The sequence below is a fragment of the Carcharodon carcharias genome, chromosome 13 (assembly GCF_017639515.1).
Source record: "Carcharodon carcharias isolate sCarCar2 chromosome 13, sCarCar2.pri, whole genome shotgun sequence".
NCBI classification, from domain to species: Eukaryota; Metazoa; Chordata; class Chondrichthyes; order Lamniformes; family Lamnidae; genus Carcharodon; species Carcharodon carcharias.
In genome coordinates this window covers 9,357,924-9,379,607 of record NC_054479.1, presented here as the reverse complement: position 1 = coordinate 9,379,607, position 21,684 = coordinate 9,357,924, and the positions used below count along the sequence as shown (strand labels likewise).

General features: G+C 42.9%; 1 protein-coding gene across 1 annotated transcript in view; it reads right to left on the bottom strand.

Annotated features, from left to right (window-relative positions):
- ankle2 (ankyrin repeat and LEM domain containing 2) overlaps nucleotides 1-12,145 on the bottom strand; it is a 58,908-nt gene extending 46,763 nt beyond the window's left edge. Inside the window, exon 1 of the mRNA XM_041202968.1 lies at nucleotides 11,999-12,145. The gene's annotated coding sequence lies outside the window, so the exon portion shown is untranslated. The remainder of the gene's footprint in view (nucleotides 1-11,998) is intronic.
- Nucleotides 12,146-21,684: the final 9,539 nt, after the last annotated feature.

Genomic DNA, 21,684 nt, shown 5'->3' with positions numbered 1-21,684 from the left:
AATGGATGTTATCTACTTGGATTTCCAGAAGGCCTTTTGGTAAGGTGCTGCACAGGAGGCTGCTCAGTAAGATTAGAGCCCATGGTGTTAGACTCAGGTACTAGCATGGATAGAAGATTGGCTGTCTGGCAGGAGGCTGAGAGTGGGGATAAGGGGGTCCTTCTCAGGATGGTGGCCGATGACTAGTGGAGTTCCACAGGGATCAGTGTTGGGACCACAATTTTTCACTTTATACATTAATGATCTCGATGAAGGAACTGAGGGCATCCTGGCTAATTTTGCAGATGATACAAAGATAGGTGGAGGAACAGGTAGTATTGAGGAGGCGGGGAGGCTGCAGAGGATTTGGACAGGTTAGGAGAATGGGCAAAGAAGTGGCAGATGGAATACAACGTGGAGAAGTGTGAGGTCATGCACTTTGGTAGGAAGAATAGAGGCATAGACTAGTTTCTAAATGGGGAGAGAATTCAGAAATCTGGAGTGCAAAGGGACCTGGGAGTCCTAGTCCAGGATTCTCTTAAGATTAACTTGCAGGTTGACGCAGTAGTTAGGAAGGCAAATGCAATGTTGGCATTTATTTCGAGAGGACTAGAATATAAAAGCAGGGATGTGCTGCTGAGGCTTTATAAGGCTCTGGTCAGACCACATTTAGAATATTGTGAGCAATTTTGGGGCCCGTATCTCAGGAAGGATGTGCTGGCCCTGGAGAGCGTCCAGAGGAGGTTCACGAGAATGATCCCAGGAATGAAAGGCTTAACATATGAGGAACATTTGAGAAATCTGGGTCTATACTCGACGGAGTTTAGAAGGATGATGGGGGATCTGATTGAAACTTACAAAATACTGAAAGGCCTGGATAGAATGGACGTGGGGAAGATGTTTCCATTAGTGGGAGAGACTAGGACTCGAGGGCACAGCCTCAGAGTAAAGGGAAGACCTTTCAGAACAGAGATGAGGAGAAATTTCTTTAGCCAGAGAGTGGTGAATCTATGGAATTCATTGCCACAGAAGGCTGTGGAGCCCAGGTCATTGAGTGTATTTAAGACCGAGATAGATAGGTTCTTGATTGGTAAGGGGATCAAAGGTTACAGGGAAAAGGCAGGAGAATGGGGTTGAGAAACTTATCAGCCATGATTGAATGGCGGAGCAGACTTGATGGGCCAAATGGCCTGATTTCTGCTCCTATGTCTTATGGTCTTATGAAAGGGAAATCTCATGTTTGACAAATTTGCTAGAGTTCTTTGAGGTTATAACAAGGGGAGTTGATAAGGGGAACCGGTAAATGTAATGTATTTGGATTTCCAGAAGGCATTTGATAAGGTGCCACACTAAAAGTTATTGCTCAAGATTGGAGCTCACTGCATTGGGGGTAATGTATTAACGTGGATTGAGGATTGGTTAACACACAGAAGACAGAGAGTCGGGAAATAACGGGTCTTTTTCAGGTTGGAAAGACGTAACTAGTGGAGCGCCACAAGGATCAGTCCTAGGGCCTCAATTATTTACGACCTATATTAATGTCTTGGAGGAGTGGGCAGAATGTAATGTATCCAAATTTGCTGATGATACAAAAATAAGTGGGAGGGCATGTCGTGATGAGGACATAAGAAATCTGCAAGGGGATACAGACAGGTTGGAGTAAGTGGGAAAAAGCTTGGCAGATGGATTTTAATGTAGGAAAGTGTGAGGTCATGCACTTTGGTAGGAAGAATCAAAAGGCAGCCAATTATTTAAAAGGAGAGAGACTCCAAAAAAGTGCAGTACAGAGGGATCTGGGTTCTCTTGTGCCTGAAACATAAAAGGTCAGCATGCAGGTGCAGCAAGCAATTAGGAAGGCAAATGGAATTTTGGCCTGTATTGACAAATTAAACTGTTGGAGTTTAAAATCTGTTACAACAGTACAGGGTGTTGGTGAGGCTGCAACTAGAGTACTGTGTACCGTTTTGGTCCCTGTATTTAAGAAAGGGTATACTGGCATTGGAGGCAGTTGAAAAGAGATTCACTAGGTTGATTCCTGGGATGAAGGGGTTGACATATCAAGAGGGGCTAAATAGGTTAGGCCTTTATTCGTTAGAGTTTAGAAGAATGAGGAGTGATCTTATTGAAAAGTACAAGATTCTGACAGGGCAGATGTTGAGAAGATGTATTCACTAGTGGGGGAATCTCAATTTAGGGGGCATAGTTACAAAATATGGAGACACTCATTTAAAACTGAGGTGTGAAGAAATTTCCTCTCTCAAAAGGTAGTGAATGTCTGAAATTCTCTACCCCAGAGAGTTGTGGAGGCTAGATCACCGGAAGTATTTAAAGAGGAGGGAGATAGATTTTTAAATATTGGGGAGTTGAGGGCTAGGAGGAGCTGGCACGAAAGAGGAGTTGAGGCCTGGAGATCAACCTTGATCTTATTGAATGGGGGGCAGGCTCAAGGGGCTGAATGGCCTACTCCTGCAGCTATTTCTTATGTTATGTCTTCTCCTGCCTGATTCGGTAAATGGATATCCACCTATTAAGCAGCTCTGGCTTGATATTTTGTGATGCCCAAGTGTCCTTGGTGCAATTGCTGTAATATAGAGTCTCAGAGCTCTCAGAATGACCACTCTCTCATCATAGATGATTAAATCATCAACTACATGGAGGTGTCCCCTCTGTTCACAATACTGCTCGAAAACTGCACGGCATGTATACTTGCCATCCTTTGACACAGTACTCTCTAACCCAAGCACATTCCCATCAGATTTCTGAGCATCTGATTCCATTCTGTCACTGACTTGTTGCTGCTGGAGTTGATGCAAAGCTCTTTAACATGGGCTAAATCACCTTTCCTCAGGTCTTGCCACTGGGATGAGACAAAGCATCTGCTGTTTTCCCAGAACATACTCTGTCTTTGCATCAAACCTCATCATCCTCAGTCTGAATCATTGTACGTGTGGAGGCACTTTTGCTAACTCCTTAGAATTTAAGAGCGTCACTATGGGTTTATGGCGGTCTCTATCCTGGAGACCAATAATATAATCTGCAAACTTTTCAACAAGCCTATGTAGAAGCTAATGCTTCTTCTCTATCACTATGCAGTTCCTGTCAGTGAATGGGATGCGTAGTAAACTGGTCTACGTTTTTCATCCGTCTGCATCTGAAAAAGAGTAGAGTTCCAATCCTGCAGAAGGTGCACCTACATCAATGATAGTGGGTAGTTCTGGGTCATGGTGAACTAAAATAGGTGATATCAGCATCTCTGGTTTTTTCAAAAGACCTCTGTTGCGTGCCCTCACAGCACATTGTCTTGTCACAGCAGTTGATGTAGTGGCTCATCCACAGCAGCTAGGTTGGGCAGAAACTTTGATTTGGTGTACCATACCCATGAATCTCTGATGCTCACTCATGTTGCAAGAAGCTGGGAACTCATCGATTGCTCCGGTCTTCTGTGGACCAACTCTGCCACCAGATGCATCCACAATATGCCCAAGGAACTTGACAGTCGGCTGCGAGGACTCACTTTTGTTGTTGACTGTAAGTCCTGCTGTAGGTGTTGCAATACAGCTCGCACTCTAGTGCCACATTCTGTCTGAGTGGATCCATAGATCAGGACATCATCCATGTGACAAAAAACTCCATCCAGTCTAAGATATTTGAAACTGTCCTTTGAAAGATTTCTGACAATGTGATGCCAAAGGGTAATCTGTTGAAACAAAACCTCGCAGGTAATGAAGGCTCTGTGCAACTTAGACTCTTCATCAATGGGTAGTTGCCAAACACCATTATTTGCATCTAACTTCATGAAGATTGAACTCTCTCCTAACTTTGCTAAGATCTCATCCACAGCCAACATAGGATGAACTTCGCGTTCGACTGCTTTGTTTAGCTGTATAAGGTGTATGCAAATTCTGTTAGATCCATTAGATTTTAGCACTGGGACCATCCCCAAGCACCAACTCATTCGTTCTGTCACAGGTATAAAACCCTTTGCTTCAACATAGAGTCAATTTCCTTCATTACCCTTGCCAAGAATGGATGAGGAGTATTTCTGGGTGTAACAGACACATTGGCTTTATTTCAGGACAAAGGGTGATTTAGTATGCTGTCTTCAGCTTTCCTAGTCCTGTGAACAGCTGTGGAAATTCAGCTCTGAAGTTTTATGCTGATTTTCTTGGCTTTCCAGATCCTCTATTCTGCAAATCAGATGTAGGTCGGTACAGGCTTTCCTGCTTATGAGTGAACAACTCTGGTTCAGGCTCACATAAGGTTTCAGGAGTTTTTCTTGCTACATATTGAAAGGTTGCAATCAGTTACCCCATGAACCTTGAATTCTATACTTCCTGGCCAGGGTAGTTTTTGGCATATAGCTGAAAAGAACGTTTCTCCAATCACAGTTCAGCATCATAAAGAACCAAAACCACTGCACCCGAATCTAATTTATAGCATGTCTCCTCTACTAAGACATCATCACTTTCAGTAGCTTCTGCTTTGTTCCTGGTTCTCTCCAAGGAAAGGCATCTCAACACTATTGCTATCTTTCATTTCATGGAGCTTGCCACCTTTTGAAGGCTTCTCTTTTTGCTTATTCTTTGCAGGCTTCTTGCTGTGACACAGCCTGAAACTGACCTTTCTTTGCAAAAACAGTGTTCAGCCTCTTTGGCGGGACAATTTTTGCACCTGGGTTTTTTCCCACCACAACAATTACAGATAGCTGGGTGGTTGATGGACGTTCTTGTCACCTCCTCTGCCTTTAAATTTAACATGCTCCAGAGCCAGTTGTTTTTTGGGATATGTTTTCCCTGTCATCCGGAATCAATTTTGCTTTCTGATATTATCTTGTCTGCTCAGATGAATTGCCGTTGTTAAGGTTAGATCATCTATCGACTGCAAGTGGTCAGACAATGCTTCATCAAAGACACCAACAACAATTCTTCCCCTGATTAATTCATCTTTTAAGTTGCCATATTCACAGTTCTCTGCAAGTCTAAACAAATCATTCATAAATGTGTTAATACTTTCCCACTTGGTGTTGAATACATTTGTTAAATTTAGCCCACTTGACAAGGGTATTCTTTCGCAGATTGAAGTAGGCATCAAGTGCTTTTATATCTGGCAAATCCATGGCACCAATTCAGCCATGCTTCTGCTTGGTTAAGACCTACAACCTGCTCGAAGCTTTTCCATGTTTAGCCTTTCACTCACTGCCACCATGTAATATTCTTGGTCTTGTTATGCTAACACAGGATATTTATAGAGTCTGTGAGGTAAGGAAAACATTAATTTTATTGGGACATCATTTATTGTGACTTCCTTGCCACGAGGTCTATGAGAGACAGCAAGATCAGGAAACATTGCATCATTTCTTGTAATGACATATACTGTCACATTGGTATATTACACATTAACCCCTTACACTACATCTGTCAGCAAGAGTGCACTCAGAAAAACAAGAGGATAGGCAGTTGTGCGTCACAAACACCACTTTGGAAGAAAGGGAAAGGGAAGCCCAATGGTGACAAACACTAGACATGTGTAGACACACACACAAATTTAAATTAAGTGCTGTTGGGAATCAATTAACTTGATCAGCTGAGCATGTTGATTGTAGAGATGCAACAGGAGCAAGTATTGCTCCAGAGGAATAAAAAAACAAAAGAAAAACTCAGGAGGTCATGAAGCACATGTGAAGAGAAACAGAGTTAACGTTTCACGTCGCGATGATCTTTCATCAGAACTATAGAAAGATAGAAATGTAAATTTAATATTGTGTGCATTTCTAAGGTTCTGTAGGGAAGGGAGGGGGCGTTAGGGGTGATTGAGGAGTGACTAGTGTGTCGCAGAGGGAAAAATCCTTTTGCAATGCTATAAGGGGAGGGGAAGATGTGTTTGGTGGTGGCATCACGCTGGAGCTAGCAGACATGGCAGAGGACGATCTGTTGAATATGAAGGCTGGTGGGGTGGAAGGTGAGGACAAGGGGAGCCCTATCGTGGCTACTCAGAGGAATGATGCTGTAAGACTAAGAGGTGTAGTGGGGAATGTTTGGCTTCTCTGGAGATGGGATGGAGTATTTTTTTTTATTGGGATGATAGGACTGCAGGTCAGTGATAGGGAATGAGTATTTGTAGCTCAAGGCTATACAAATATCTCCAAGCTGCTCTCAGGTAAGTTAGGTGTTCATGATCTTCATCTGCCTTGAAGTCTTTGGCTGAACGCAACGCAGACTGACTTATGCCCCTGAGGCCTCAGCCATCCCTTAGAACATCTCCATGATTAGAAATTTAAATTCAGTGACCATAACTGTCTCTATCCAGTAAGGTGCTCTTACACTGCCTTTTAGTAGCTTGTCACACAGCACTTCACAAAGTTCCCATATTACTTTCTCTGGGAAACAGGGTCAGTATGTCTTACTGTTTCTACAGAGGGCCACATTGATGCCTTTGCAGTCTATATATTCTTCTTAGAAGGGTCAGCTAAGTTACTCTGACCTACTCTGCATTGCCAACACTGTTTCAGCCTCCTCTTCCCCTAAATACACCATGTACCAGAGAGTGCGAGTGGAATGTACACAGCCTCCCTCTAAAATTCTCAGTAACTTGCAGCCTTCAGCAGCAAAGCACTATAGCTCCTAAATGAACTCCAAGGCAAAATCACTACGAAGTAAAACCTATTTCCAAGTAGTGGCCTGTCCCTTTAGATGACCTAACATCTAAACACCAGCACTGCAATCAGCAGCAACGGGTCTTTAAAATTGGGCAGTTTGATCCCGGCCTGATGCCAGTCCTGATGGTGTCGAGCTTCGAGAGTTGTTGGAGCTTTGTTGTTTAGCCTTGAAAGGAACAAATCGAGAAAGAACCTTATAGAAATGCACATGGTATTAAATGGTAAAAATGAGGTTAATCTAGAGCAAGGAATGTCAGGAAACTAAAACAAGGGAGCATACATAAGAACCAGAAGAAGGTTTAGGACAACAGTCAGGAAAATATACTTCATAGAAAAACTAATCAATACTTGAAATGGTACCTTGAGTAAGGTCGTCAAGGTGAAATGTTAGAATCATTCAAGAGTCAGTTAGTGAAATAATGCAGGTCTTCTCCCCTGGATGGATAAGGTCATCTGGCCTCCCTCATCTCAGCCAAGAAGATGGTAGGGATAATACAAGTAAACTACAGATTATGGGTTAACAAGACAAAAGGTTCCTCATCATGACTGCTAATGATCCTACTGCAAGTACACGTGAGCAGCTGGTGCTTTTGTGGCATCTACAATTGGATAGCATTCTGGTTGGCAGGATGTGACAAGTGGTGTGCCACAAAGATCAGTGCTGGGGCCTCAACCTTTCACAATTTATGTAAATGACTTGGATGAAGGGACTAAAGGAATGCTGGCTAAATTTGCTGATGACACAAAGATAGGTAGGAGAGTAAATTGTGAAGAGGACATAAGGAGGCTACAAAGTGACAGATAGGTTCAGTAAGTTGGCAAAGATCTGAATGGAGCATAATGTGTGCAAATGTGAAATCGTTCATTTTGACAGGAAGAATAAAAAAGAAGCATTTTATCTAAATGGTAAGAGATTGCAGAGCTCCGAGATTAGAGAGATCTGGGTGTCTTAGTGCATGACCAAAGGTTAAGAAACAGGTACAGCAGGTAATTAGGAAAGCTAATAGAATGTCATGTGTTATTGTCGGGAGAATTAATTACAAAAGTAGGGAGGTTATGCTTCAGTTGTACAGGGCACTGGTGAGACTACATCTGGAGTATTGTGTACAGTACTGGTCTCCTTATTTAAAGAAAGCAAGTGTGTTGACAGTTCAAAGAAGGTTGACTAGACTAATACCAGGAACGGGCAGGTTGTCCTATGAGGAAAGGCTGGACAAGCTAGGCTTTTATCCACTGGAATTTAGAAGAGTAAGAAGCGACTTGATTGAAACATATAAAATCCTGAGGGGTCTTGACAGGGTGGATGTGCAAAGGATGTTTCCTCTTGTGGGAGAATCTAGAACTAGGGGTCACTGCTTAAAAATAAGGGGTCACTCATTTAAGACAGAGATGAAGAAATGTTTTCTCTGAGAGGGTTGAGTGTCTTTGGAACTTTTCCTCAAAAGGCAGTGGAAGCAGAGTCTTTGAATATTTTTAAGGCAGCACTAGAGAGATTCTTGATTAACAAGGGGGTGAAAGGTTATCGGGAGTAGGCAGGAACGTAGCGCTGAGGTTACATTCAGATCAGCCATGATCTCATTGAATGGTGAAGTTAACTTGAGGGTACAAGTGGCCTACTCCTGCTCCTAATTCATGTGTTCGCATTCATTCGTGAATAATGGTCACTTGAGCAAGGTATCAAATCGCAACAGACATACAAATGAACTGCAACCCAGTGAGGGAATTATTGCCTTCAGCAAAGGAGGGGAGAATAAACTGGAAAGAAATTTCTAAAACAAAATAAAGAATTTGGTTTATTGAGGAGGTAAACTAGGCAATAGTTCCTTGGGTTGCCTCCCTTCATTCATTCACAGGCTTTGAAGTAGCTTGGAACATCCTGAGTTTGTGAAAGGCTCTATATAAATTGGATGAATGATATTAGATGAATATTTTCATATAAACTACCCCATCAATAACAATACTACTACTACTTTTTAATTAATTCACAGATGTGGGCATCACAGAATTGCTCATCCTTGGTACTCAGTTCATAACACCACTTCCTCAGCTTTTCACATATTTTATTTGTCTTCAACTATCTTTACATCAGGCCATGGAAAAAGCATCTGAGTCATCAAACAATCCCATTTTTCTTTTAATCAGCATACTGCTCATTTTTTTGATATAGGCATATATATTACGGGGCAGCTTATGTATATATTGGAGATATATAGTGTGTGGATATAGATTTAACTGTAGAGTTTAGTAAGATATCAGTCAAATTAAACTAAAGTCCTCTGTCATGTTCAATCAGACTAGGTCATTTAAAACAAACAGAACCTTTGGAGCAGTGTTAAGCAACAGCAAATGACTGAAAAAATACATTTGATAGGTTGCCACAATCTTTCATAGGCACCATATTTAATGTCAGTAGAATGTCCTTGCAGGTCCTTTCAAAATGATAACACAATATTAACTAAACCTAATATTTTAACAGGCATGTTCATTTTTTGTGTGTTTTCAGTACTCCCTCAATCCCTATCAAACTGGATATCAGTTTGCACGGATGAACAAATGTAATAATTATGTATTTAGAATATGGAAAGCGTTAGGCCTATTTCAGGATTAGAGATTCAGCTTTTGCAACAGCTATCAGTTGGCTGATAAAATGTACATTGAGAAATTGAATAATTTTGATTTCTTTAATTCAATCATTTCATCACAAAAACAGAAGTCTTTGTTTAAGACTGCCGATTGCACAATGTAAAGCATAATGTCACAGAGCAAGATTGTGATCTTGGCACAAACTATTAAATGAACATTTTTCATACAAACTGCCCCATCAGTAATAATGCTGCTAATATTTTAAATTCATTTACAGGATGTGGGCATCACTGCATTGCCCATCCCTGGTAAAAGCAAAATTCTGCAGATGCTGGAAATCTGAAATAATAACAGAACGTGCTGGAAAAAAACTCAGCAGGCCTGAGAGCATCTGTGGACAGAGAAACAGAGTTAACATTTTGAGTCTGTATGAATCTTCTTCAGAGCTGAAGAGAGGTAGAAACGTGATGGGGTTTTATGCCGTTGAAAAATAGGGAGGAGCAGATGGAGCAAAACAGAAGGTCAGAGATAGGTTGGCAGTCTTGCTTTCAGACAGTCCTAACCTTTATTCTGATATTAACACCAAATCTGGACCAAAGCTTTCATCCTTAATACTTTGTCTTGTGTTCCATACCGTTCAATCCCCAACCTATCCCTGACCCATTAATTTGCTCTGCCCCCTTTTTCAACAGCATAAAACCCATCACATTCGTACCCCTCTTCATTTATGAAGAAGTCATATTGGACTTGAAATGTTAACTCTTGTTTCGCGCTCCACAGAAGCTGCCAGACCTGCTGGGTTTTTCCAGCATTTTCTGTTTTTATGCCTGTCCCTCGTACTCAGTTCCTAACATTACCAGTAACTTACATTTCAGTATACTTCACAAATTCAGTACAGAAGACATTTCATACAGAACCCAAAAACATTCTAATAATTGAACGCTAGGATATTAATCCAGATATTTAACCTAGAAGGACACCAAAAAATATCAACTAGACGAACAATAAAAACTAGATTCAAGTCAGGCAAGAGGAAAATACTCTGGAAGCTGGAAATCTGGAAAAAAAAACCCAGAAAATGCTGGAAATATTCTGCAAATATGGCAGCATCTGTGGACAGTGTTTCAGGCGGAGAAGATTTCAGTCAGTCTTTTTCTATGGTGGAAATATTTGAGCTTCGGGAAAAGCATTTTACACCTGAATCTTGCATAATTACCCCTTATTGTATTGCAACCTGTCATGGTCCAACCAATTCACAGCCCAAAAAAAATACAGAATCCTGTTTTCAGATTTGGCATTCAGGCCATTACCAAAACCGCCATTTACTCGCTGAATTTCTCAATCGTCAGCAAGCGGTGGGACTATTCAGGTATTTTTTTCTTGCTAGTGTAGTACTGTTTGGAGATCCCCCACTTCCACACACACCCACACCCTCCACACACCCACATGCCTACCCACCCTCCACACACCCACACGTCCCCCCCCACCCTCCTGCCACATGTCCCCACCACCCTCCCTCCACACACCCCCACGACCCACCCACCCTCACTCCACACACCCCCACCCCCCTCCCTCCCTCCACATACCCACACACACCCCCCCACCCTCCCTCCACAAATCCGCAAACCTCCCCCACCCTCCCTCCACACATCCGCACACCTCCCCCTATCCTCCGTCCACACATCCGCACACCTCCCCCTCCCTCCACACCCCCCCCACCCTCTCTCCACACACCCACACGCCTCCCCACCCCCCGTCCACACACCCTCCACACCCCCCCACCCTCCCTCCACACACCCACACGCCCCCCACCCTCCCTCCCTCCATCCACACAAGCCCACACACACCCTCCACGCCCCCCCCGTCCCTCCACACACCCCACACCCTCCCTCCACACCCCCCACCCTCTCTCCACACACCCCCACCCTCCCGCACGCCCCCCCCGCCCTCCCTCCACCCACCCGCACGCCCCCCACACAACCCCCCTCACCCTTCCTCCACACACGCACCCCCCCCACCCTCCCTCCACACACGCACCCCCCCCACCCTCCCTCCACACACGCACCCCCCCCACCCTCCCTCCACACACGCACCCCCCCCACCCTCCCTCCACACAATCCCCCCTCCCTCCCTCCACACTCCCCTCCCCACCCTCCCTCCCTCCACACGCCCCTGCCCTCCCTCCCTCCCTCCACACGCCCCTCCCCACCCTCCCTCCCTCCACACGCCCCTCCCCACCCTCCCTCCCTCCACACGCCCCTCCCCACCCTCCCTCCCTCCACACGCCCCTCCCCACCCTCCCTCCCTCCACACGCCCCTCCCCAGCCTCCCTCCACACACACAAGTCCACACCAGTTTGTTGAATCAACAATAGGTAAATCTCATCTCTTTATGCAGCTTGTGTGCGCGCGCTTATTGTAGGAGGGGAAACTGAAGCGCTGAATGAATCAATGGAAGGAGGGGAAAAAAAAACCCTTGGCTTTGCTGCCCTTCGAAGCACAGGACACAATAATAAAGCTTCCCAAATGGACATGGGGGATAAACAATGTGGCGCTGAGGTGCCTGAGGGGAGAGAGAGAGGGAGGGGGAGCCTGGCGCATGCGCAGAGCCGCCGGGCCGGTCAGGAGGCGGCGCGGCCGATCCGACGACCCGGAGCTGCCGCCTTGCCTACCCCCTCCCCCCTCCCCCCGACCCCCACTCGCCGGCCCGGACGCAAACAGCTCCCCTTCCCCTTTTCATATGACTTCTGAATTGAATGGATAACTGAATGTAACCGCCAACCTGGCCAAGCATGCCGCGTTCCGAGGCACTGATCCGGCGACACTTCTCACGCCAACCACAACCCGTTCAAACTGTTCCAACAGCAAGGACCCCTCCTCCTCCTCCCCGGCCGGGCAGGCGTGGCCAGCGAGCTGCCTGCGCAGGAAAATCAACAGTACATCCGGGGAAATCGGGCAAACCGTCGACTGACCTCCCCCCCCACCCCCCCACGACGACAGCTGGCCCGCACCCTGCAGGTACTCCTCCCCGCCGCAGGCGGTGCTGTGGAGCTCTCCAGCTCGGTCCGACAGCGCCATCTGACGTCGAGTGGGGAATTTTCTTTCTCAAATTTAGCTCCTGTGGCTAAAGTACCAAGGGCAGGATTGGGATATACCATTCATTTTGAAAAAAAAATGACTAATTCATTCCGGAAGTAAAAGACTTGTATTTATACGGCATCTTTCACTATCTCACTTTAGACCTGCGCTTCCCAAACTATTTTCCAAGGCGATTCCATTTAACACTTGAAGATTAACGTGACCACAGACTCCAAAAAAAAACAAACCAGCAATAGAGCAGCACAGTAATAGCTCATGGAATGATAAACATGCATCCAAGGGAAATGAGAGTGGAAATTGCAGAGGCACTAATGATAATCTCCTTAGACACAGGGGAGGTGCCAGAGGACTGGAGAACTGCAAATGTTACACCCTTGTTCAAAAAAAGGGTGCAAGGATAAGGCTGGCAACCACAAGCCAGTCAGTTTGATCTCAGTGGTAGGGAAACTATAGTACAGCATAAAATCAATAATCACTTAGACAAGTGCATGATAATTAAGGAAAGCCAGCATGGGTTCGTCAAGGGAAAATCATGTTCAACTAACTTGCTGGAGTTTTTTTTTGAGGAGGTAACAGAGAAGGTTGATAAGGGAAATGCTGTTGATATGGTGTATATGGATTTTCAGAAGGCATTTGATACAGTGCCACACAACAGACTTGAGAGTAAAATTCTAGGTCATGGAATAAAAGGGAAAGCAGGCACTTTGATAAGAAATTGACTGAGTGAAGAAAATGCTGGAAAAACTCAGCAAGTCTAGCAGCATCTGTGGAGAAAGAAATAGAGTTAATGTTTCAAGTCCGTATGAGCTTTCTTCAGTGCCTTGTGTTGAAGAGTCATACGGACTCAAACCATTAAGCTTGTTTCCCTCTCTACAAATGCTGTCAGACCTGCTGAATTTTTCCAGCATTTTCTGTTTTTGTTTCGGTTTTCCAGCATCCACAGTATTTTGCTTTTATCTGTGATAAATTATTGTTTTTCGGATTGGAGGAAGGTTTGTAATGCAGTTCCTCAGGGGTCAGTGTTGGGACCCTTGCTTTTCCTGATATATATTAATGACCTAGAATGTGTGCAAAGATTGGAAATTTTGTCAGCTGTGGTGGGGATAGTCTTGAACTTCAAAAGGACATAGACAGGTTGGTGGATTAAGAGAACAGTTAATAATGCATATAGTATCTTAGGCTTTATTAATAGGGGCATTTTGTACAAGAGTAAGGAGGTCATGTTGAACTTGTATAAGATACGAGTTGGGCCTCATCTGGAGTACTGCGTCCAGTTCTGGGTGACATACTTGAGGAAGGATGTGAAGGCATTGGCGAGAGTAGAGGAGATTCACAAGAATGTTTCCCAGGATGAAGAACTATAGCTATGAGGATAGATTGAAGACATTGGAACTGTTTTCCTTGGTGAAAAGGCGGCTGAGAAGAGACTTGATAGAGGTATTCAAAATCCTAAGGGGTATGGACAGGGTAAATAGTGAGAGAGAACATCAAGAACTAGAGGGTACAGATTTAAAATAATTGACAAAGGGAGTAAATGTGATATGAAGAATTTCTTTTTCACCCAAAGGGTGGTTGGAGTCTGGAACAAACTTCCTGAAAGGGTGGAAGCAGGTTCAATTGGATTGCTACCTGAAAAGAGAGAATGCGCAAGATTATGGGGATAAGGTGGGGGAGTGGGACTTGGTGGAATGCTCTTTCAGAGAACCAGTGCAGACTCAATAAGCTGAATGGCCTCTTTCTGCACTGTAAAGATTCTGTGAAAAGGGAGAGTAGCAACATGGATACAAAATTGGCTGAGCAACAAGAAACAGTAGTGGTTAACGGATGCTTTTCCAGATGAACAAAGGTTTGTAATGGAGTCCCCCAGGGGTCAGTGTTGGGACCCTTGCTTTTCTGATCTATATTTAATAACCTGGACCTTGGTGTACAGAGCACAATTTCAAAGTTTGTGGATAATACAAAACTTGGAAGCATTTGAGGAGGATAGTGTAAAACTTCAAAGGGACATAGACAAGTTGGTGGAACGGGCAGACAGCAGATGAAGTTTAGTGCAGAGAAAAGTGAAGTAATTAATTTTAGTAGGAAGAACATGGAGAGACAATAGAAAATAAAGGATATAACTCTAAAGGGGGTACAGGAGCAGAGGGACTTGGGTATAAATGTGCCTAAGTCATTGAAGGTGCAGGATAGGTTAATGGCAGTTATTAAAGCACACAGTATCTTGTGCTTTATTAATAGAGGCATAGAGTACAAGAGCAAGGAGGTTATGTTGAATTCATATATGTCACTGGTTCAGCCTCAGCTAGAATATTGCAACTAGTTCTGGGCACCGCACTTTAGGAAGAATGTGAAGGCATGAGAGGGTGCAGAAAAGACTCACAGGAATGGTTCCAAGGATGAGGAGCTTCAGTTACGAAGGTAGATTGGAGAAGTTAGGAATGTTTTCCTTAGAGAGAAAAAGGTTGACAGGAAACTTGATGAAGATATTCAAAATAAGGAAGGGTCTGGTCAGAGTAGATAGGGAGAAAGAATTACCACTCAAGAAAGGATCAAGAACAAGAGGGCACAGATTTAAAGTAATTAGTAAAAGAAGCAAAAGTGAGATGAGGAGAAACTTTATGCAGTAAGTGGTTAGGGTTTGGAATGCCCTGCCTGATAGAATGGTGGAAGCAGGAAGCATTCAAAAGGGAATCAGACTGTTATCTGAAAAGGAAGAATGTGCCATGTTATGGGGAAAAGGTGGGGGAGGCGAGATGGCTTTTTGGAGCAGCTTGTGGTGCAGCCCACTAGGGAACAGGCAATTCTAGATTTAGTGATGTGTAATGAGGCAGATTTGATAAGGGAGATTAAGGTGAAGGAACCCTTAGGAGGAAGTGACCATAATATGATAGAATTTACCCTGCAATTTGAGAGGAAAAAGCTGGAATCAGATGTAACAGTATTACAGTTGAATAAAGGCAACTACATAGGCATGAGGGAGAAGCTGGCCAGAATTGACTGGGAGATGAGTCTAGCAGGAAAGACAGTGGAACAGCAATGGCAGGACTTTCTGGGAGTAATTTGGGAGACACAGCAAAAATTCATCCCTAGGAAGAAGCAGCATACTAAAGGGAGGACGAGGCAACCATGGCTGACAAGGGAAGTCAGGGACAGCATAAAAGCTAAAGAGAAAGCATACAATGCGGCGAAGAGCAGTGGGACGCCAGGGGATTGGGAAGCCTACAAAGACCAACTGAGGACAACTAAAAAAGAATTAAGGAGGGAGAAGATTAAATATGAGGGTAAACTAGCCAGTAATATTAAAGAAGATTGCAAGAGTTTTTTTAGATATATAAAGGGTAAGAGAGAGGCAAAAGTAGACATTGGGCTGCTGGAAAATGACGCTGGAGAAGTAGTAATGGGGAACAAAGAAATGGTGGAGGAACTGAATAGGTACTTTGTGTTAGTCTTCACAGTGGAAGACATGAGTGACATCCCCAAAGTTCAAGAGAGTCAGGGGGCAGAGGTGAGTATGGTGGCCATTACCAAGGAGAAGGTGCTAGGAAAACTGAAAAGTCTGAATGTCGATAAATCACCTGGATTACACTCCAGAGTTCTGAAGGAGATAACTGAAGAGATAGTGGAGGCGTTAGTGGTGATCTTTCAGGAATCACTAGAGTCAGGGAGGGTCCTAGAGGACTGGAAAATCACTAATGTAACCCCCCTGTTTAAGAAGGGAGTGAGGCAAAAGATGGGAAATTACAGGCCGATTAGCCTGACCTCGGTCGTTGGTAAGATTTTAGAGTCCATTATTAAGGATGAGATTTCAGAATACTTGGAAGTGCATGATAAAATCGGGCAAAGTCAGCATGGTTTCATCAAGGGGAGGTCATGCCTGACAAATCTGTTAGAATTCTTTGAGGAGGTAACGAGTAGGTTAGACAAAGGAGAGCCAATGGATGTTATCTACTTGGACTTCCAGAAGGCCTTTGACAAGCTGCCGCACAGGAGGCTGCTCAGTAAGATAAGAGCCCATGGTGTTAGAGGCAAGGTACTAGCATGGATAGAAGATTGGCTGTCTGGCAGGAGGCTGAGAGTGGGGATAAGGGGGTCCTTCTCAGGATGGCAACTGGTGACTAGTGGAGTTCCGCAGGGGTCAGTGTTGGGACCACAACTTTTCACTTTATACATTAATGATCTAGATGAAGGAACTGAGGGCATTCTGGCTAAGTTTGCAGATGATACAAAGATAGGTGGAGGGACATGTAGTATTGAGGAGGCTGCAGAAGGATTTGGACAGGTTAGGAGAATGGGCAAAGAAGTGGCAGATGGAATACAACGTGGGGAAGTGTGAGGTCATGCGCTTTGGTAGGAAGAATAGAGGCATAGACTAGTTTCTAAATGGGGAGAGAATTCAGAAATCTGGAGTGTAAAGGGACTTGGGAGTCCCAGTCCAGGATTCCCTTAAGATTAACTTGCAGGTTGATGCAGTAGTTAGAAAGGCAAATGCAATGTTGACATCTATTTCGAGAGGACTAGAAAATAAAAGCAGGGATATGCTGCTAAGGCTTTATAAGGCTCTGGTCAGACCACATTCAGAATATTCTGAGCAATTTTGGGCCCCGTATCTCAGCAAGGATGTTCTGGCCCTGGAGAAGGTCCAGAGGAGGTTCATGAGAATGATCCCAGGAATGAAAGGCTTAACATATGAGGAACGTTTGAGGAATCTGGGTCTATACTCGATGGAGTTTAGAAGGATGAGGGGGGGATCTGATTGAAACTTACAGAATACTGAAAGGTCCGGATAGTGTGGACGTGGGGAAGATGTTTCCATTAGTAGGAGAGACTAGGACCTGAGGGCACAGCCTCAGAGTAAAGGCAAGACCTTTTAGAACAGAGATGAGGAGAAACTTCTTTAGCCAAAGAGTGGTGAATCTATGGAATTCATTGCCACAGAAGGCTGTGGAGGCCAGGTCATTGAGTGCATTTAAGACCGAGATAGATAGGTTCTTGATTGGTAAGGGGATCTAAGGTTATGGGGAGAAGGCGGGAGAATGGGGTTGAGAAATTTATCAGCCATGATTGAATGGCGGAGCACTCGATGGGCTGAATGGCCTAATTTCTGCTCCTATGTCTTATGGAATGACACTGGGTGAATTGCTCATTTGGGGTGGTGGTACAGACACGATGGGCCAAATGGCCTCCTCCGGCACTGTAACAATTCTGTGATTGCTGAAAAGCGGGACTTGTTACCAAAGCTTTTTGTTTTGCTCTCATCAGGACAAATGCAAGAAAAATTTCAAATGATCACAACTTATACTACAGGAGAAATAGGGTGCTGATTGGTTGGCAAGTCGACTGTGAATTGCGTGGTGTTGCCGTAGAGAAAGTGACGTTGAAACTATAGGCTCACCAAGCTCCCGGGTAATTCAAAAATGGCACAGGAATGGAACATAATCCTTTTATTTCAGAACAGGTCCGTGTATGAATGTGTCACTTCTAGCCAGCATAAATGAACCACATTATGAGTTCAACTGATTATCTTAAATATTGTTAGTGTTGCTATTTACACACTCAGGATTGTTGAGCAATGCTGTCCAATCATGGAATCACATTTAACAGTAGACTTTTTGTTTTGGGTTTTGCAAGTGCAGACTGGGTCAGTACAGTCTGTACTCTGCTTATGAAAAAGCAAAAGAACATGCTGTTTGATTCGATCAGCCAATTGCTGGGACATACAGCCATCATGCCTCGCACCATACTGGCACGGAAATTCATGCACAACGTTCTCAGTTGTGTGGTAGCCAGAATGTTTTTTTTGGACTAACAGCAGCATCCTGTTGGTGGAAAATATCTCTCTCATAGCCATTGCATAATAGCAGTATGAAACAGCTTGTTTAACCTGTTGCTCAAATTTTGAGATATCTTGCCTTTCCAGGGTGACTTGAGGTAGACTGGACACTTTTCAGGTCCAAGCAAGCCTACCTTCACCTGTCCATATATAGGGACTCTCATAGCTCCACGCACTATAAAATTAGCCTCATCGACAATCTTATAAACACGGCCCTTAGGCATCTGCTCACCTTGCTAGCTTAACGCAAAAAGAGAGCAAATCAAAGCGATCCTATGGGACAAGGTCTAGCCCCATCAGATCATTGCTTACTGTGTATCACGCAAACTTGCAAGCAGACCAAAGACTGCCACTTTTGCACCTGAAATAAAACTTCTAGTAAGCGCTCATGAAAATACCCCCAGATTATTCCAAACAGATGGTAATAAGTTTGGAGACAGGGTGTCAAAAGCGAAGCATTTTTGTCAAAGATTTAGTTTGGCATTGGGTTCTTTAATTTGAATCGTGTGTGTAAATTCAAAAGGCCATTCACACTCATTTTGATACGTCTGGTTCCAAATTGTAAGCCACCAGGCAGGGATGCAAGCTAAGAACAGCTTGTACCTTTGCATCATAGTTAAACTTAGATCCTTGTGCTAAACTATCAAAATTGATAGTAAAAAAACAGCAAAAAAATAGCAGTACAGAACTATCAACAGTTCAGGTCATGTATTACTGTGTACCAATATAAAAAAAACAGCTTTGGCAACGATAGTACTGGTTTCCTTTAGGTAGCCAACTCAGTCATATGGAGGTTAGGACACATGATTCCCAGGAGTGAGTGTATTAATTGTTGCAGAGGCTGGTTCACAAACAAAAGTTGAAAAACCATTAGAGTTGCATAATAGGATTTTTACGATGCTTAAAAAGGACTAAAGAGACAATATATCACCTGAAACACCCTTTAATTTTGGCACAATATAGTTTAATATCCAAACATATATACACATCTAGATAAAACAAGCTGATCCATGTATATTTCCGATCCAAGAACAGTTGCCTTAAATGCTACACCATAAAACTATTAAATATGACTTAATTTCAGCTGTGTGAAAGCCATCCTGCGGGATAATGGCTACCTTGATCAGATCATTGCTCGCTGTATATTATGCAAACTCAAGAACGGGCCTAAGGCTGCCATTTTCGGTGCCAATCTACCTCGAGTTACCCTGGAAGGATAAGCTTTCTCAAAAATTTGAGCAACAGGTGAAGCTAGCCGCTTCACGCTGCTACTGTGCAGTAGCAACACGAGTGGTGTTCGCCACTAACAGGATGCTGCCATCAAGCCAAAAGGACCTGCCAATCACACAAATGAGTATGCGGTATGTGAATTTGTGCCAGTATGATGCCCTGTATGTAGGTCGGACGTACCAAACACTGGCAGATCATACCAAACAGCATGTCCCTTCGATTGTTTGCAACAGGCAAAGTACTGACCTTACCCAAACAGCCCTTGCTTGCAAAACTCAAAACAGTGTCCAACATTAGATGTGAGTCCACAATTAGACAACATTTGCTAAACAATCCTGAGTGTACTAAGAATTATATTGATTGTCAGGCTCACAGTGTGACTCACTTACTTGCATTGGAAGCTACATATATTAATACACAGGGCCCTGCCCTTTGCAGACAGAAAGACATGTAAACATATTGTGCCTCTTTCAACTAACAAAATAGGTGACAGCCATTCTCTGGTCAAGGCATTGCCCTGAGGAAGGGACCAGAGTCAACCTGCCTGATTTGAATTTAAACAAAGCTTGAAGTTAACTGTCAGTCATCAGTTGATTGGTACATTCTCCATGGCAATGCCTCTACCAGAGTCCACTTGCCAACTGATCAGCACTCTCTTCTCAAGCAGTATAAATCATTGTTCTCTTTACATTTGGCATTTTTGTGAATTGGCCTGATGAGTGCAAGACAAAAAGCTTTGACGTGTCTTTTTAAGCAATACTTAAGTTCTAAACTACCAAATGATTAAATGCTTTAAAACTAAAATGATGAGAAAAAAAATCCATCTCTTAAAGTCAGTGATGTAATGTCACAGTGAATCAAAACATCTTTTGGGATATGTAGACAGTCTTGACAGAGGAGTCACCTTGAATAACCATAAAATTTTACATCCCACTTTATAAAGACAGTTGTTTTTTGACATAATACTGTAGTTTTGTACTTTGGTTTATTACAAGATATTAAATATAGCAGAATATTTTTATATGTAGTCCTTGTATGTGCTCGCAATCCTGAATGGTTGTATCATTACTTTGTCATATTAAAAAAAATTTACTTTACCTCCCTTTCAAATCATTGGGATCAGAATGCAAACAGTTGCAAACCTATTTTGTGAAACTTTGGCTTCTAGAGCAATGTTTTAAATATTGATTTAAAATCTAAGTTCATATTTAGTAGAAAGTAAATTTTACAGTAATAAACCTCTTCCAGAGATTCGGAGTTTATGACAGCTCCCCAAAGTTTGAGCATCAAATGCACCATCTGCTCTGATGCAAGCTGTACACCCAGAATTAGCTGATAATGGGAAAAAATATATATATCTGGAAGTGTTTTTAAGCAGTATAATCAGTGTAAAAATAAAAACACAGTAACTAGCAAATAGGATCTGCAATTTCATGGGAATCGACAGAAAAGCATGGGTTAAAATACAAGAGTATTCAATGAAATGAGCAGAGGAGTCAGCAGCATGGGAAATAGCAGCTCATCTTGTATAGTTTGTCAAAAGGTCCTTCTGAATATACATTTTGGATTATCCTCCCTATGATATAACGTGTCAGTGTTGGGAAGGGTGTTATGAGAGAAAAATCAACTTGGCATCCTATCTTAGCACTAACTCCACTACACATACAATGGACAAAGTGAGATACAAAGCACGTAATAATGTAAACAAGCGTGCAAAGGATCGTTAAGAGTAGATGCAATGTCACAATTTAGAATACAAAATTATAAAAAAAGCTGTTTAAATATTTACAATTACACAATGAGACTGATCACAAAATTCAACAAAAGGTGCAAAACATCTCATGACTTCCTAAGATTTAAAATATGCTTTTATTATTGTGCTCATTAAATAGGTTAAAAGAGACTAAATAAATAAATTTGCATTTATACAGCATTTTTCACAATCTTAGGATGTCCTAGCTTTACAGTTAAATTGAATATTTTCTGAAATGAGTTGACTATTGTCGGAAATATTATTCCATCAGACTAAAATTAAGGTAAAACTTTACTTTTTCCCAAAACTCGTTTGAGTGTCTGAACGTAAATTTCACTAGGAATCAATAGTTGCTTTCTTTCACTCGGATTATTGACCCCATCTCATCTGTAGAAGCTGTAGGCTTAAAAGACTAACTTCAAACAAGTAAAATCATAATTTTACAAACAAGTGCTGCATAAATAAATCCGGGAAATTTTTTCCAATAACATTTATAGCCAATTCTATCAAATTTTACTGTGGATATGCCACAATTAAATTATAAGGAATGCTAAAC